Source organism: Ursus arctos, unplaced genomic scaffold (assembly GCF_023065955.2).
Source record: "Ursus arctos isolate Adak ecotype North America unplaced genomic scaffold, UrsArc2.0 scaffold_16, whole genome shotgun sequence".
Lineage (NCBI taxonomy): Eukaryota > Metazoa > Chordata > Mammalia > Carnivora > Ursidae > Ursus > Ursus arctos.
The window spans coordinates 50,027,145-50,040,769 of record NW_026622830.1 but is presented as its reverse complement, the minus strand read 5'-3'; the positions used below and the strand labels follow the sequence as shown (position 1 = coordinate 50,040,769).

The 13,625-nt window shown below is 48.8% G+C and overlaps 1 protein-coding gene and 1 long non-coding RNA gene across 8 annotated transcripts in view; both read right to left on the bottom strand.

Moving 5' to 3' along the window:
* LOC130543827 (ral guanine nucleotide dissociation stimulator-like) overlaps positions 1 to 7,636 on the bottom strand; it is a 44,698-nt gene extending 37,062 nt beyond the window's left edge. For 5 of the 6 annotated variants that reach the window (XM_057312791.1, XM_057312796.1, XM_057312797.1 and 2 more), the window contains exons 1-3: positions 7,051 to 7,636; positions 6,687 to 6,719; positions 6,191 to 6,312 (exon numbers count right to left, since the gene is read on the bottom strand). The gene's annotated coding sequence lies outside the window, so the exon portion shown is untranslated. Of the gene's footprint in view, positions 1 to 6,190; positions 6,313 to 6,686 lie in introns of all 6 variants that reach the window. The other variant, XM_057312794.1, reaches the window with a different exon arrangement.
* A 78-nt stretch (positions 7,637 to 7,714) lies between these two features.
* LOC125281418 (uncharacterized) lies at positions 7,715 to 12,445 on the bottom strand. 2 transcript variants are annotated; one of them, XR_008959491.1, is made up of 5 exons: positions 12,210 to 12,445; positions 9,638 to 9,800; positions 8,784 to 8,999; positions 8,313 to 8,416; positions 7,715 to 7,811 (listed from the first exon to the last, which is right to left on the bottom strand). It is a non-coding gene; the product is annotated as an uncharacterized LOC125281418 (long non-coding RNA). The 2 variants fall into 2 exon arrangements; XR_007188632.2 differs by lacking the exon at positions 8,784 to 8,999.
* Positions 12,446 to 13,625: the final 1,180 nt, after the last annotated feature.

Below are 13,625 nucleotides of genomic sequence, written 5' to 3'. Positions count from 1 at the left end.
AGTGTAGAGGATCATAGTGGATTTTCTTTAAAAGGATGTTATTTTCTGTCTTTCCATGTTTGACCGCATTTCACTTTTCTTTAAAAATGACACGTTCAAATGATATGTCCATTGACCCTGGAGGGTTGGGCGTTCTTCACACTTCCTCAATGAGTTAGGACCCTGAACCAGGTGTCAGGAGAACCTCCTCTGTGTTATTGTTCCCCGGGTGCCCTTGTTGGGCTTCAGCTTCCTTATCTGTAACACGATGAGAGATACGAATGCTAAATATTTTCCGAAAGTTGTTCCCGCTCCAAACTTTCGATGGCTACCAAGAGTCGAATATTGCTTCATCCACGAGACAAAGGTTAGGAATCGTTATTTCAATTACTTCGTAAAGACACACAACCAAGTAGAATGAGAACACCAGAGGAGCATCACTCCAATAGGACTCGAGTGAAACTCTGCTCCAACTGCCAGTAGCATAGGACGTTACCTTTTATGTGAACACAGAGGTGGGCCCTGGCCTTTCCATATAAACAGACTGTACTTTTGTCTTTGGACATTTTCATTTACCTTTCGTGTGGATTGACGTTCAGCCCGATGAGACCTCATGAGGAAACTCTGCGTATTCTAAGCTTAGATCTCATAGGACCGATTTTTCTTAAGTTTTGAAACTACACTATAATTGACAGACAGTGTTATATTCCTTTCAGGTGAACAGCAGGGACTCAATAGTTCTGTACATTACACAGTGCTCAGCACCATAAGTGTACTCTTAATCCCCATGACCTATTTCACCCATCCCCCCACCTGGCCATCCCCAGTCTGTGCTCTACATTTGAGACTGGTTTTTTGTTTGTTTTCTCTTTGTTCTTTCTTTTTGTCTCTTAAGTGCCACACAGGAGTCAAACCCATGTTAACATAACACACATCAACTTTAAAGCTTACCTCCATTTCATGGTCTGGATGAAATGTGCTGACTATACCACCACGTTGACTCCACAGTGGCTCCCAGGGATCCCCACCCGTGCTATATACCTCCCTGTCTATCCACTGCCTGGTTGCTAATAGGTTTCTGACCAAGAGAATATGACAAAACATTGTCACTTTCCTGTTACTCTCTTCTGTTCCCTTCCTTTCTTTCCTGTATCCCTGCACTGGGGAAGCAAGCACTGGTGTTTAGAACTGCCCTACATAGAGGCCCACAGAGGAAGGAACCTAGGGAGTGCCCAGGCTAATAGGCAGAAAAGAACTCAAATTCAGGATTTCGCTTAAACCCACTTTGTTGAGTCTGAGCTAAATCCTGACATTAGTCACATCAGTGACTTGGGAGCAAATCTTACCACAGTTGGGCCTCGGGTGAGGCGCAGACTGCATCACACAGAGACCTGGGGGCAGAAACACCCAGTCTCAACTGTGTGGAGATTCCAGGCCCCCCCGAATTGGGAGCTAGGAAATATCACGCTTCAGAAGTGCTAAGCTTTCTAGTAGTGTTCTCAGAGACAAACAGATAGCTAACTCAGGTAACCTGGCCCTCTCATCCACTGCCATCTCTTGTTCTCACCTCCCAGCCTCCACCAGCCACTCTGGCCACTTTCCGAATCTTCTCTGGTCAAACTAGTTTCTGTCTGAGAGATTTGGCCCCAGTGGTGCCCTCTCCCTGACACACTGTTCCCAGAGGTGTGCAGCTCTTGCTCCCTCTTGTCAATCTGCTACCAGCAGATGTCACCATGTGGAGGCCTTCCAGACCCTCCTCTCCTGTGACTCCCTAGCCCTCCCTACTACACTGTGCTGGTAACTGGAGTATAATATCTGCTCTGTTCTTTCACACATCTTGCTTTCAAGGTGTTCTCCATTAGAACAGCAGAAACAACTTGGCCATTTGCAGACTGCACTGGGGCCCACCAACTCACCTGGCACAGGCTGAGTGCTCAGAGCATAGTTGCTGAAAGAAGAAATGGGAAGGTCTTGGGGCCCTGCCTTCCATCCATGTCACCATGTCCATTCCTGAGCCCGTTACGCTAGCACTGGGATGGGCAATGTGAGAGGCTAGAATGGATATCAAGTGGCCAGGATGTACTCGGCTGCTTAGTGCCTTTTCCAGGTTGAATGCACTTGGGTGGATGTCAATGTGTGATGCAAAGATCATCATACCTGGTGCCCACTCCCATGGGTCCACCTACATGTCTGTTCCCCACGACTAATTGTCATAAATCTTCTTCCTCCCAGTCCCTGACCAACGAGCCAAATCATCTACCACTGCCACGAGCCAATGTATATTCTTTCCTCAGGCTGCTTTTCTTTCCATACCACCTGAAAGAATTGAAAGAATTTTGAAATGCTCGAAAGAATTTCCCATCGCTGCATTCTATCAAGACTACCCTGAACGGGGCTGTAGTATATCTGCAGCCACTTTCCATCCTGCAGCCACATCCAAGCCCATTCAGCCATGAACCAACCTCAGTCTTTTCCCTCCTCTGTCGCCTGGAGCAATATTGGGTCTTCTGCCCGTCCTCTCTGAAGCTCCTCTGGCCCGTTCATGGGGACTTGCGAGGGAGCCCGTGCACCACACACAGAGTGGCCCCTAGCACCTGCCTCTGCCCACGTGCCAGGGCTGACTCAGGAGCTCAGGCTCCCACCTTACCCCCTTTCAGCCTCGGCCATCCCTCTTGGAAGGACTTTGTGCTCTGCACACATCACAGAGATACAGGAGGGCACAGGAAAGAAAACCCACTGACCTAAAGAAGCTCCTAAACTATTGACCTCCTTCCATCCTGCCTCCATATGCCCTGGAAGAGAAGAAGAGGAGAGGCCTGCAGGTGTGGACAAAGCCCTGCCCTGGCTGTTTATCTTCCCGGCAATAAAAAGACCTCCTCGTTGCGGCCAAACTGTTGCTGAAAATTCTGTTTTCAGTGGTGAAACAGATAATTTTGGTCAAATGGCCTGCTGGCGCTGTTTGTCAGGGTGGTCCGTGGACAAGTGGCCTCAGCATCCGCAGAGGGCGTGTTGGAAATGCAGAGTCTCAGGTCGCTCCCAGTGTTACTGAATCAGAATCTGTATTTTCACGAGATCCCCAGGGGATCCGGGCCTAAGACGATGTCTCAAAAAACCACTGTTGAATGTTCCCCAAAGAGAAAGCTAATCGGCACCTTGATATACCAAATGGGGAAGGCATGGTTGTTTCCTGGGCCTTTTTGGCAGTTTCTAGCATTCTAGAATTCCATAAAGGGTTGATTCCCCGGTGGACATGGTGGGAGTTGTTGTGCAGGAAAGGAAAGAACACCATACCTGCTGGGAAATTGAGCAAGGACGGAAGCTATGCATGGGCCCAACAGCAAGAGCTCCAACGCGCCAAGGCTGATCCCCTGCTCTAGAGCTCTCTGCTGTTCTTATGCTAGATCCCTTTGTGTCAGGTGATGGGATGGGAGATTGTTCTTGCTTTTGGAGCTGGCCTGTATTGCTGTAACTGGTCCTCTAAGATTCACTTCTGTTGTATCCCAAAGTTTTGGGACGCTTGTCTTGTCATTGTTCTTGGATTCCATGTAATTTTTTTTCCTATTTTGAATTCCTGGTTGACCCACTCATTTCTCGGGAGCGTGTTCTTTCACCTCCTTGTGTTCATGGTCTTTCCAGGTTTTTCTCTTGTGGTTGATTTCTAGTCCATACCATTGTGGTCAGAAAAGATGTATGCCATGACTTCCATCTTTTTGAATTAGTAGAGACTTGTTCGGTAGCCTAATATGTGATCTGCTCTGGAGGACGTTCCATGTGCAATCGAAAGGAATGAGTATGTGCTGTTGGAGGATGGAATGTTCTGCATGCGTCTGTTAAAACCAGTGCATCACCCAAAGCCACTGTTTCCTTGTTGATTTTCAGTTTGGATCATGTGTCCATTAATAGAAGGGGGGTGTTAGATCCCCTACTGTATTGTATTACAGTCAATTAGTTGCCTGCTTTTTGTTATTAACTGTTTTATGTATTTGGGTCCTCCTATGCTGGGTGTCTAAAAATTTAAAATTGTTCTATCTTCTTGTTGCATTGTCTCCATGATTGGGACACAGTGTCCTTCTTTGTGACCCACTACTCTTTTATTTTTTATATTCTGTTTTGTCTGATAGAAGTATTCGTACCCCTGCTTTGTTTTGGCAACCAGTTGCATGCGAGATGCTTCTCATCTGCTCACTTTCAATGTGCAGGGGACCCAGTAGGTCTGGGGGCTCAGGCTGAGTACCTAATTTCGGACAAGTCAGTGTAAGTGTGCAAACTGAGACTGAGTGTGTAAACTGTTGAATATTAGTGACAATGGAATATTACTCAGCCATCAAAAAGAATGATTTCTCAACATTTGCTGCAACATAGACGGGACTGGAGGAGATAATGCTAAGTCAAGTCAAACAGAGAAGGAAAATTATCATATGGTTTCACTCATTTATGGAACATACGAAGTAGGAAGATCAGTAGGAGAAGAAAGGGAAGAAGAAAGGGGGAGGTAAACAGAAGGGGGAATGAACCACAAGAGACTATGGACACTGGGAAACAAACTGAGGGCTTCAGAGAGGAGGGGAGTGGGGGATTGGGATAGGCTGGTGTTGGGTATTAAGGAGGGCACCTATTGCATGGTGCACTGGGTGTTAGACGCAAGTAATGAGTCATGGAACTTTACATCAAAAACTAGGGAAGTACTGTATGCTGACTAACATAATAAAAAAAAATTATTATAAAAGAAATAGAGATGATGGACTTGAGAAAACATGGACCTAAAAGTCATGACGGACAGCAAGGAGAGTGTGGGGTTTCTCTGGTCAAGGATATGGCCCCTTATCCTGGCAAGAAAGAGCCCGTCCCTGATCCATCAGATGCCAGCCAGGGAACAGTAGCTATTGTGCATCTGACCCAGAGCCTGGGGCCTGGAGGGAACTGCTGCTTCAGAAGAACCGCATAAGGAGATGCACGAAGGCTGGAAATCCTGGCTCCTAGGTCAGCATAGATGTTCATGGAACCAGGCTCAGGTGTGCCCTTTAAGGTACCCCTCCCATCTTTTCCCAATACACAAAACAAGCAAGAAAGGGTATCCAGAGATCACTGACAAGAATCCCAGAAAGATTCCAACTTGGTAAATGGCCAACGGGGAGACTGAGGCTGGAAAGCCCTGCCTGCCCTGAGTCCATCTGCAAATTATCTTCCTCTGGCTTTGTCCCCTTCACACGCAGGATTTGATCTCCTTCCGTGTTTTTCCCCACTAGGTGCTGATGCAGTTCCAGAGATTGAACTACAATACAACAAGTTCCAAATACGGGGGCAATACAAAACCAAACATTAAACCAAAAAAGCATCTCAACGGAAGAAGCAGGACACAGTCTTCCTGGCCTTAGAGCGGAGAAAGGCAACCCCAGTCCTGGGGCAGGAAGGAGTTCTGGGGCGTACAAGTCTTAAAGACTCCCACTTTCAGTGGTTGTTGCTATTCCTGGGAAAGTCCCTGCAACCTCTAAATCTCAGGAGTTCTGAGGAGCTGTCTCTGCTGTTTACCCAAATTCACTGACTGAAATGGACGCATGCTCTGAGTAAGGGGGATTTGGGGGTGCCCTCCAGTGGCTAGGGAGAAAGGCTGGCACTTCTCCTTCCTCCCACATACAGTAGCTGATGACTCTGGGAGATTTCCTAGGTCAGGAACGAATATGAGAGTCTGTGCAAGTTTTCCATTACTGCAGGAAGTAAAAGACCCAAACCACACACCTGTGCTCTAAAACAAAACAAGGGCTTTACTCTCCTAACATGCAAATCTATCACGGGACTGTTTAAAACAACTAAATGGTGCCCCCTACATAAGGAAATAGATGGGGGGAAGGGGTGTGGAGTAAATAGGGCGCAAGGACTGTCCATATGCAGCTGCTGAGGAATCCCTGCAGGGCCACTGGACACTTGCTCAGCCCTGAGGTTGACTGCGGCCAGTTCTTCTCCTTCTTGAGTGCTGCTGACCAGCTAGGACCGGGGCTCCAGCTGGCAGGACAGGGTGTAGCTAAGGACAGAGGGACACCTGTGAGTTGCCCAGGAGCTTCCATTCAAGAGTCCCTGCCAGTGTTTGCCCACAGCTGGAGTCTGGCGCCCCGGCAACAAGGCCTGAGGCTGCCCAGGGAAGGAGGATCCCAGGAGTGGCCAGCAGAAAGAGTCCACCCCGAACCTCACCGACCCAGCTCCTGATGGGCCTCACCTCTCAGCCTCGCTGAGCGGCTCCATAGCCTGGAACCAGGCCCAAAAAGGATCCTCGGGCTCTAGGGTGTAATTCTCGGCAGCCACCTGGAGCAGCATGATGTCCGTCATGACTTGATATTCCTGAGCAGAGAGAGAAGCACAGGATGTATAGGGAGCCTGGGGGGGCAGGGAGCTGCAGGGTCTGGTGAGGGTTGAGCAGCGGGACCGGGGACCCGTCCCCCGTCCTGGCACACATGGCCATCCTCCTCCCTGCAGATTCATCCGGTCTCCACCTGTTCTCAGAGGTGAGTATCAGTAGCCCCTCCTCCGGGAAGTCCTCCTGGATGCCATGCTCTGTCCCCATCTCCTAACGGGATGGGACTTGCACTGCTTTCTTCTCAAGGGATCCCAGGAAATGTGAGGTGGAGGGGATGGAGCCAAGCAATGTTCTTCCCAGGGACATCTCTGAGGCCCACTCCCTACCCTTCCCTGCGGGAAGCGCCACATATGCTCACCTTATTTCTTTTGTGGTGGTTGATCTCATTCCCCTGGAATGCAGACAAAGTCCATCAGAATGAGGCCCCTGGTTCTTAGGAGCACTTGATTCCCATCCCTTCTCATGCTGCACCATGGCCAGGACCCGTGAGGGGCTGTGCATACACAGATAGCGGGCCTGGGATCTAGGCCAGGCTCTGGGGTCCAGAGAAAGGAGGACATGGGGCAGATGGACTGGCTACAGGTCGGGACCCTGCAGCACCACCCTCTCAGAAGACAGTAGGGGAGGCCGAAGCCTCAGGCAGGAAGGGGCTGCTGCGGCTACGGAGGTGCTTGCTGACGTGGAGGGTCCTGACTTCATTCTCCCCCCACGAGCAAACTCACCGGGGGAGGCTGAGGTCCACTCAGACAGACCTCATGCAGCTTTGCCTTCAGGAAGCTCTGCTGCTTCACCAGTCTTCGGCACCGGGAGCCATGTCCTTACTGCAGTCTCGCCTCACTCATTGCTGAGATGGGCAAGAGACCCCGGCCTCACAGGCGCAGCTCTGAGGCTGTCATCAGGGTAGGTTTGCCGAGTCCTGAGAGCTCAGGGCTCATTACAGGGGTGCTCTATTCCCAAAGGTCCAGATTCTGGTCCATCCCCCACAATCTTCAGGCTCACCCACCTCCAGATAGACCTCCACTGCGGTATCCAACATCAGCAACTTGGTGAGGAAAGTGCCAAGGAAGGGCACGACACCCTGTGTCCTAAGGGGGAGAGTGGGATGAGTCACTGTTCTCTGTTGCCCACAAGGACCCTCCCCTGAAAAAGCTCCAGCCTCCTGGCCCACCCCAGGTGACCACGTGGAGCAGCTGTCGACACTAAGAGAGACGGTGTCAAGGCTAGGGAGTCTGCTTGGACACCACCTGCTTGCCCCCTCACCGCCAACAGCATCCTCACCTAGGCTGTCACCACATTCATGCCAAAGGCTTCCCCTCCCCAAAGGAATGCTTCAGACCTTTCCTGACTTCATCCTCGCAGGACCCTGTTCCCTCCCACCCCTCCTCTCTTTCCAGACCTCCACCTTCCAGGCTACCTTGATGAGCAGGTTCCTGCCCTGTGCGGTGTCCTTGCTGCACAGCTTTTGAAAGATCCTCAATGGCTTCTTGAACAGAGGCAAGGGAGGCAGGATCAATGGACGAATAATGTGGCAGGGTTGAGTGAGAGTGCCTTTTCTTTGAGAACCCCAAAGTGTCAACCTGCCTGGTTTCTTCTGGGATCCTCTGAGCACTAAGGTCTTTGTAGGACATGGGAGGGAGCTCTCATGTGGCTCGTCCTGGGCCTCCCTTCCCATATTCATTGAGAAACACTGTTTGGGTCAATTTGGGGTTCAAATGGGCAGAGAGCTTAGTGGCTGTCAAGGAAACACGTGAAGAGATTTAATGCAGCTCAGCCCCGTGTGGGACATTTGGCAAAACTGATTTCTAAAGCGGGAGGCATGGTGGCCTCTTCACCAGGAAGGCTGAGAGACGCACCCACCAGCCCAGGTCTTGTGGTCGGGGTTTGCCGCCTCCCAGAAGGTCCAAGCTGCCTGAGGGGGAAGAGGACAAGCCTCTGGGAGCTCCCTCATCCATCCTGGTCCCTCCATGGAGAGAGGCCTACTCACCTGGAAACCTTCCCCCACGTGTTCTCGAGGCGGTGAATGGAGACACTCTGCAGAGCCGAGAGGATGGCATGTAAGGACGAGTAGTTCCTCAGGGCTTGACAGGCCTGGGGAGGGAAGAGAATGGGATGTCACTTGGGGAGCCAGCACCTGATTGGCTCTCAAGCTTCAGTCCCCCTCAGGGGAAGGCGCTCCTGCTGGAGGAAGCCGCTGTCCAGGGACCTGCCGAAGGGCACACGTGAGGCCCAGAGGAGGAGGAGGATTTTACCTCACTCCAAGGAAGGAGCCAGGCAGAAACGGAGCATCCCAGCATAGGGCCACGCAAGGGGAGGTCAGCATGCCCCTGGACCAAAGAGCCTAGGGACTGCACAGTCCTAGGGCAAAGACCAGGGCCTTCCACCCTGAGACCTGATCAAGGGAAGAGCAGTGCCCGAGACTCAGGAGAGCACCTCGGCTGGGCTTCCCATTGCATACCTTGGCCACCTTGATCCAGTGCTCCACCACCATGGCCCTATCCCGGGCTGTCATGCTTGGGTTGCCAAGGCAGGTGGTGATGACATACTTGGCCACACCGTTGAACTGGGCGACAGTGGCCCGGACTGTGGGTGCCAGGTGCTCACTGCCAGGCTTGTTGCGCTTGGACCAGATGGAGCCCAGGCACTAATGGGGCAGCAGCTTCTTGAACAGCTCCTAGAGAACAGGCGGACCTTGGTTCACCCAGCCATTTCCCATGCAAGACTTATGTCCTACGTAGGGGTCACAGGTCAGAGCTGGACCTCAGGGAGCTGAGAATCTGGCCTGAGCCTGGGTGGAGACTGTGGATTTCATTCCATTGTTTTTCACTGAGGGAACAGGGTAGAAGGACAACAGCCCCAGGCATGTAAAGCTCCACTTCCCAACAGAAGCAAGGCACTTCAATATCCCCCTCCAGTCCTGCAAACTATGTGCATTATTCTCTTTTTCTGTGTTGGAACAGCGCCACACTAAGATTCACGCTGCTCAACAACATGATGCAGCTGTGCGATTACTGAGAATCTATTTGTTTTAGGCTTCTAACAAAATATCTATTTTCTCTCTTTTGAACATATATCTCACTCAGTAGTGACAGCTCAAGTTCTTTTTCACAATGAATGATTCAGAAATAAGTATCAAAAACAGATTTGAAGAGAACAGAAGAGACAATTAAAAGATACGGAAACATCCTACTTAATAAAAGGCCATGTATTTATGTTCTGAGTCGAATTTTAAAGCTTTTAAAACATTTTATTCCTATAAATCCATCTTAGATAGCAACTGGACCTTACAGAAGCACTTAAATAAACGTTTACCAGTTGTATCCTGGCGAACAATATTTCTTGCTTTCTCAGCTCCCCGTGCCCCAGATGTGGTGGCGCTCCTCGATAGCACTGGCTCGGCCACATCCGGGTGGCTCCGCCAGCTGAGAGAACAGGATCTCCCCACGGTGGCTCCTTTCGGAGAATAGAACACAGCCTGATAAAGGATAAGAAAAGAAAAATAATCTAAAGGCTGACTTCCTTATCATTCATTGCATAGCCTGTGTTACTCAGCAGATTTCATAAATCCAACTGTATATAATCGGCAGCTTCTCTTGTTGCAAAATTAGGTATCACTTCTCTGCTTTCCTCTCCTAGAGCTCTGGTCAAGTATTTCAAATGAGTGGTCAAGGATCCAAGAGAAATACAGGAGATAAGAGACCAAGACAGAGATTTCTGCACAGGTAATGTGCTGGTGGCTGCCACCTATGGGTGGTTTTCACACCCAGGTTCCTGAGAGTATATTTTGTTTCCACAAATCCAGTGCTTAGAAGGCAAGTATTTTTATAATGAACATTTGAATTTATTTTTATTTTTAATTTAAAAAATTTTTTAAAAAAATATATTATGTTAGTCACCATACAGCACATCCCTGGTGTTTGATGCAAAGTTCGATGATTCATTAGTTGCGCATAACACCCAGTGCACCATGCAATACGTGCCCTCCTTACTACCCATCACCAGCCCATCCCATTCCCCCACTCCCCTCCCCTCTGTAGCCCTCAGTTTGTTTCTCAGAGTCCATAGTCTCTCATGCTTCATTCCCCCTTCTGATCACCCCCCTTTCTTTATCCCTTTCTTCCCCTACTGATCATCCTAGTTCTTATGTTCCATAGATGAGAGAAATCATATGATAATTGTCTTTCTCTGCTTGACTTATTTCACTTAGCATTATCTCCTCATAAGCAAGATGATAGATCAATCAGAAATATTTGCCAAAGGCATTAATTACATAATTGAATTCATTCTGTATCATTCCATAAACTGTTTTTCAGATTGTTTACCTTCCTATAAATAAATACAGCCACTCACAGACTGCAGCGAAGATATTATAAGAATCAGTCCCATTAATGACATGTTTATATGGTTAAGTAATCACCATAATTGGTTCACACCTCCCCACATCCACATCCTCTGTGGGCCTCTCCCACAATGACCCTGGGCTTCATCACATGACTTGCTTTGCTAGCAAAATGAGCAAGCAGAGATTTGAAATGCGTTGGAAAATCTGGGCTTGCCCTGTTGCTGCTCCTGGAAACCTAAAACCTCACCAAAAAAGCCTGAGCTGGCCTGCTGGGCAATAAAAGGTATGTGGCCAAGTCCCCCCATCACTGCCCCAGCTGACAGCTGGCCAACCCTAGAGCTGCCTGGCTGATTATTTGACAGCCTAGCTGACTACAAACACAGGAGGGAATCCAGCAGAACTCCCAACTGTGTCCAACCCAAACTGCCAACTCATAAAATCATGATTTAAACAACTGGCTGTTCCTTTAAGTCACTATGTTTTGGGGTGATCTGTCACACAGGAAAAGCTGATACAGTCTATAATAAGGCTATTGTTGAGGCTATAGTCTACCCAAAGCAAGCAATGTATACTTTATGCATCTTGGGAGAAGAAACTCCTCCCAAGTTTTAGGACCAAGAAAAGCTATGTATCACCTAAGCTGTCGATGTTCCCCATTTGTAATCTGTGATCCTCTGCTGTAACCCTGTGAAGATCAGAGTCACATCTAAGCTTGCTCCCCTTCTCCCTCCCTAGCAAGAATAGGGGGCTCTCTGGCATGCATTCTGGCATCTTAACCACTCCGGCAACTCCGCTCCCTTTAAATTTGCCCCAGTGTCCTTACCCATTTTATCTATTGTATTATAGGTACTTCTATGAACTGCCTCAAAATCTTTACACAATAAATTGGAGTACAAGGGAATTAATCCCAAGACTGTGTCACAGCCTTAAAACAGTAATGAAGACAAATTGTTGTCCCCAGTAGAAACCACCATGGATGTTTTCCACCTTGATCTGACTCGAGGTCTCAAAACAACTTTTATCTAGAAACAAAAAAAGCCAAAATGACTCCCATCTGAAACACTCAGAATTTTTCTACCTTGCCTAAGCAGGCACTGGAATACGTCTTTCTAGTGTGGTGCCCGGAGCTGGACTTTCCCAGCTTCAATTTCTGGCTTTCCCACTTCTCAGCTAGGTACCTTGAGTGAGCCCATCACCATGGACTCTCTGTACTTCAGTTTCTGTCTGTGATACCTGGATAGTAACTCAGAAGTTACCAAGAGGGCGAAGAGAGAGAATACATACAAGCACGAGCCATTATTATTATTCCTGTTGCTACTACTGCTACTCCCCTTCATCTTCTTTCTTCCTCCACAGCCCCTTCATAAATTCATCATCCTTACTACGAGGACAGAGTGCTATGAAACACCATCCGACACCACCATTAAAAAGACACGGCCTGTATGGTTTATTCCAAAATTCCATGCATTAATTGCCTATATGTATAGACACACTCCGCCTCCATCTCAGACATCTGGTATTTCTCTGTAAGAGTAGAAGTACCTTTGTCTCGCTGCTTCTTTTCCTTTTGTTCACTTAGTTTGTCTAGAGGTAGGTTTGTCATCTCAACTCCGTAACAGTTCTCGCCAGCACTGCTGTCTAGGAGTCCATGACGTTGGCCCACTCGTTTATGAGTTCTTCCCATTCCGTGAGGGAGGACAGCACACCAAGGAAGTCATCCCAGAGCTCTTGAGAAATGTACACACACAGGTTTGCTCGGATCCACGCCACCATGAGTGTCTAAAACCAACAAGCCAACAAGAGAACTGAATCACCCTCATTTGGAAGAAGAATGAGTTTTAACAAAATATTTTAAATTACTAGGAATAAAATGAACTTTAAAATAAAAAGCACTTGATCTTGATTTTCTTTTAGCGTCTCAAAATTTATTTGATCAACTGTAATCAGGATCTGAGCTACGGAGAAATCAGCTATTATCATGAACAAAACTACTGGTTCAAAATCCCCTGGTGTCTGCAGCTAGTCCTGGCTGTAACTTGGGAGAAGACAAAACTCTCGGTATAACAACTATTCTACTTCTTTTTTTTTTTTTTTAAAGATTTTATTTATTTATTTGACAGAGAGAGACAGCCAGCGAGAGAGGGAACACAAGCAGGGGGAGTGGAAGAGGAAGAAGCAGGCTCCCATCAGAGGAGCCTGATGCGGGGCTTGATCCCTGAACACCGGGATCACGCCCTGAGCCGAAGGCAGATGCCCAACGACTGATCCGCCCAGGCGCCCCTGGAATTTACATCCTAAAATAATCATTTTGATTCCTGTGGTTTCTGTACCAGTGAACTTGCTACCTGATGGGATTCCTTTGGGCCCACCCTCCCTTCATGGGAGAAAGGAAAAGGCTGGACTCCACAGCCCTAGGGGCCCCTGCCAGGTCAGTCCTGCCTCATTTCTATGCTTTCCGCCAGGTGCACACAGAGCTTTCCCTTTAGTGCTGACTCAAGGACATCCAGAAAAAGCATCCAGGGGACACCTGGGTGGCACAGCGGTTAGGCGTCTGCCTTCAGCTCAGGGCGTGATCCCAGCATTATGGGATCGAGCCCCGCATCGGGCTCCTCCATTGTGAGCCTGCTTCTTCCTCTCCCACTCCCCCTGCTTGTGTTCCCTCTCTCGCTGGCTGTCTCTATCTGTGTTAAATAAATATATAAAACTAAAACTAAAAAAAAAAAAAAGAAAAGAAAAAGCATCCAGAACACAGGTGTGGTAACGGGGCCCCACTGAGGACTTCCAGGAGGGAAGTGGCCACCAGAGCTGGTTTGCAGCAGCCCTGAGCACTGAGCACAGAGGCCAAAGCCCACTGACAGCAGGGCTGACCCAGCCAGGCCGCCCCAGGGCAGCGATGGGTGGGAGGAACACGTAAAGGACGGGCTGGAGAGGCATTTTACAACTAGAACTGAGGGGCAT